The 4436-nt window shown below is 46.2% G+C and overlaps 1 long non-coding RNA gene across 1 annotated transcript in view; it reads left to right on the top strand.

Annotated features, from left to right (window-relative positions):
- The first annotated feature begins 165 nt into the window (after positions 1–165).
- Positions 166–4436, top strand: part of LOC146587707 (uncharacterized) — a 5144-nt gene continuing 873 nt past the window's right edge. Inside the window, exon 1 of the long non-coding RNA XR_014897593.1 lies at positions 166–1634. This is a non-coding gene — a long non-coding RNA (uncharacterized LOC146587707). The remainder of the gene's footprint in view (positions 1635–4436) is intronic.

A 4436-nucleotide genomic window follows, 5' to 3' on the forward strand; every position in this document is an offset into this window, starting at 1 on the left:
AGCGGACCGGCGGGAGGAAGGAGAGAACTACGCTTCCCAGCATGCAGTGCGCGGAGGCGCCGGCACGCAAGCGGTGCGGGCSGGCCCTCGCGCCCCTAGTGCATGCTGGGGATTGTAGTCCTGGCAGCGGCGGGCGGGGTGGGGGGGCTTGCCCGGTGCACGCCGGGAATCGCCGCCGCTGCGGCCGGGCCGCAGGTGAAGTCCCGAGAGGCGGGAGCGCGGCGGCGGCGCGCTCTGGGCCGCGCGTCCGGATCCGTGACGCGAGCTGCGCCACCGCCTAAAGCACGAGCGGTGGCGGATGGCAGCACAGCTCCCTTCGCGCCGCGGCTTGGTGCCGGCCCTGGGCAAAAGCGGGGTGGGTGAGATAAAGCACAAGCTGTGTTCGGCGATGGAAAATGCGAGAGAAAGTGACCTCTGCTAGTCAGGCTTCGCGTTCTGCCCTGCTGCGGCCGGCCGCGCGCAGCCTGGACGCTGCGCCCGGACCCGTCGGCCGTGGTAGCCACGGCGCTCTTGGGTTGACAGCGAAACCTGCAATAAAACAGTCGCTTCCAGTAAGCAACACCTCTCGGTAGCTATTTAAAGCCTCTGCGTGCATTGTTCCCGGGCCGCTTCCTTTTTCCTCTGAGGCAACCTGCAGTAGGAAGCCGCGGGTCCCTCAGGTAGCCCGCTTCCGCGTGCCTGGGAGCCTCGGCTGCTGGAGGCCAGCAGAGCAACCTGCGGAGGCCGGAGCGCGTCTCCTGCTTCCTGCCTTCCCTGCGCTCCGCCAAAGACAACACCTGAGCTCGGCCCGCGGCAGCACAGGACTGGTCCCGTCGCTGTTCTGATTCACGTATTCCGCTTTCGGGGCAGAAGATTGGCACTGGTGAGGCTGGTTGTGCTTTCTTGGGACATCCTTCTCTACCCTTTGAAGTCCGCAGAAGTGTTCCCGCTGATTTCAATGGAAAAAACTTCCTCTTTCGCCTAGTGTGCTAGCTGGTGTGCCAATTAGTGTTTCGTATTGATTGGAAGTGAAGAAGGGGGATTAGGCACTGATTGTGGCTGCTTGTAGATGAGGGCATCTTACACAGTCTGTGCGATTTACAAATCAATAATTTGGYAGCCTTTTTTTTTTAACTGATCCAGTCAGCATCTTAGCTAAAAATAAACTGTAAAAGACATCAATGTTTTTTTGCAAGATGATAATTATGAATAAAAATCTTGCTCTGCGAGACCAGCAGTTATTCTTGTGAAAACAAATACGGCCTGCAGAGCAACAGAAGATTAACTGAAAGCAAGACATTGAAATCAAATTGCCAGTGTAGGCTTTCYTGACAGCGTCCCTCAGAGTGTAGATGACCACCTGAAGTGCCAGCCCTCGCATAAGGCTGGCCTCACAGCAACCAGAGCCCATCTCAGACATGCAGGGAATCACTTTCCAAAACAGTTTTCCTGCCAACGGGGTTTGTTTGCTCAGTGATGCGAAACAATGGTCAACTCAGTTTGTTCCTTGAGCATTTTAGTGATTGAGAAGTGGCATCTGGCACTGTGCTAAATCCATTTTCTTAGGCAGCCAAATGCCAACTTGGCAGCCTATCTAGAAGGCTGATAGCACTGAGACACGGGTGATCTGGAGGAATTGTTTTCAGCAGTCTCTGGTAAGTCTGTTTTTGCACCTCTTTGACACCTCTTTTCGTTTGGGAAAAAAAAAAAAAAAACAGTTGCCATTTGCAGGACTGGAAGGACTGGATGAGAGAGGAGACAGGCAAGGGCATAGTCCAGAGCTTAATATTGTGCTATTTTTCATCTTCTTTCTGAGGATTTCAGAGTGCCTCAAAGACAGTAATGGGTTAGCTTTGAGTTTGGCTAGCATTCATTCACTACAGTAGTGTTAAGTGTAGCTGATAAAAGTGGAAAGGGTGGCACAGAGAACCTGACTCCAGCCTTGTGTTAGAAGAGGAACAGGAGAAGATGAGTTTCCCAATTACATATGAAGGACTCAATCTTTTATTTTGCTAAGAAAAAGGTGGTTATATACTTTTTTTTTTGTAGTTTTCTGGCTGTGGGCTGTGCTCTCTAACATACACGCTTTTCTCTTATGAGCCTTTCTGGTTGCCAGAAATAGCTAGAACGCTGGAATACTTTGCCCAAACCCCTTGATCTGAGAAATGCCCCAAGCACTCGGAATGGGGCAGTCCTGAGTTATTGTCTTGTCTTGGTGCTACCYCAGTACCTGGGGATGCCAGACTTCTACTGCTTCCTGGAGTCTCTAGACTGGACCTTCAAATAAAACTTGCTGATGTTTCTCATGGTGTGAGGGTAGTGTGTGAGAAGGGAATAACACACTTGATGTTCCATCCTTATTCTATTGATGTTGCAAACAAGTTATTCTTGTGCACTGCAGAAGGCCTCACAACCACAAAACAGCAATAACTTTACAAATGATAATCTTGTTTTCCTACTCCTCTTCYCGGATATTCTCAGTACAGCAGAGAGCAAAGGGATGAGCATTGCTGGAATCCAGAGAGTTTCATAACGTGGCAGCCGCTTGCTTAACGCCCTGCAGACACAAAACAACATTTGTTTTAAGTCTTGAGAAACATCTCCTACTAAGTATAAGAAAAAAGGACTTAGGTGAAGCAATATTGCCAGTCCTATAGCTTTATGAGGCTTGCTTCTTATGTCTTTACACATTTGAATTGCTTTTTATTTTTACTCTACTTTTTGAGTCTTTCAAGTTCATGTTCTTTTTTTTTTTTTTTTTTTTTTTTTTTTTTGTAGTAGTAGTGTCTTTTTTTCATACAAGAAAGTCTGGAATCAGGTCATTACTTTAAAAACAAAAACCTTGTTGAGAGTACCATATAAACATATAACTCCAGACATGGGATGTTTAAAAATAAAGCCAGTTTCATGAGAATTGCCCATCTTGAGAGTGATTTTCTATTCTAAGTAAATACTTTGTTGACAGTTTTAAGAAGCTTTTAATAACATCTGATCTGTCTCTGCTCTCTTTCATTTTTTTCTAAATATCTAGAACTCTTCTCAGCTCTACACTTGCTGAGGCCAGAAGTGCAGTGTTGCAGCATGACTTTGTGACATGTGTTGAATAGCACATACCAYGCTTTCAAGAATATATGTGGAGATTTGCTTTTTCATGCATTTGTTCCCTTAACACTGACTAGTACCATAGGACGCAGGGCATGAAGAAGGTCGTTCTGGGTTGGGAGCAGCAGATTGGGGACAGAAAGCCTAGGGTGGCTTCCTGAGGGGTTCCTGTAAGGACACCTCAGAGGTGTCTTCAGAGCCTGAAGACAGCTTGAGATTAAAAACATTCCTTGGTTTTGAAAGGAAAATGGTAAACGAGTGCATTTCTTTGAGTTCAATTTGACAAATATACGTRTCTTAAAATCTCTTGCTATTCTAATGCAGTGGGACTTTGAAGCTGTATGCATCAAGGCAAGAATAAAAGGTGGAAGGAGAAGTCCTTATTCAGCGTAAAGATTTGTATTTCATTGCTTCATTTGTGCCAAGTGCCTGGAAATATATTGTCCAAGGGACACAGAAGCAGCTTTTTGACTGGCTGCTCTTTCTGTTCTCCCTCTATCAATAATGTCCGGTAAATGCTGCGATCTGACGGCCTGTCTTAGCATTACGCGTAAACCCCGTTCTGGGTTCCCAAGCCAGATGCTCCAGACTGGCGTTTCTGGGAGGTTACTGCTCTACTTGTGTGGTTTGAATCACTTAAGTCTTTGGCCTTGTGCCGTAAAGTGCCAGCAGAGGCATGCTGTAATTGCCCGTAAATGCACCGTCTGTCATATTATTGTTTAATTATTCCAGCTTCTCAGCACCACACACTGCTTAGTGTCTCTTTTGCTATCTTTATTTAATTGAGTGGAAAAAAATCTGAGACTTGTGCTTCACTTACGTCACTTTGTATTTATCCAGTATCACTGGATCCTACTTTGAAGTCCCAGCTTTTGTATGCAGAAGCCAGTCTTTTATATAGTCAATAATGTCAATATTTAAAGCATATGTTAGAAACAGAATCAATATTTTAACACATGGTAAACTCAGGCCATAAATCTCTTAACACAGTGAAATGATTGTATTATTATCCTTTGAAACACCCCTCCTCCCCTTGGGAAACAAGGAGGGGAAAGAAAACTCTCGAATAACCAAGTCCTTGTTCGTACAATGCAGGACTGTTCCTAGCTTGTCACTGTGTCTGTGTCACTTTTTTCTATCTACCAACTCTCCCTTTTCTTCTGTGTTAAATGCCTTCAGCTTCAAGGTCCTTCATTCCCTAGCCCATCACTACTGATGTTTTAGTTTATTACAGGGGTGTCAGCTCTTTCCTGAGATCACCTTGTGGTGACCAGTTCCACTGCCCACTTCTTACTGTTTCAAACACCTCTGTGCTTTCTCCCATGCTTGCAAGGAGCCCCTTATTAATGTGTGTC

Source organism: Rhea americana, unplaced genomic scaffold (assembly GCF_003343005.1).
Source record: "Rhea americana isolate MKP2758 unplaced genomic scaffold, rheAme1 scaffold_57, whole genome shotgun sequence".
NCBI lineage: Eukaryota > Metazoa > Chordata > Aves > Rheiformes > Rheidae > Rhea > Rhea americana.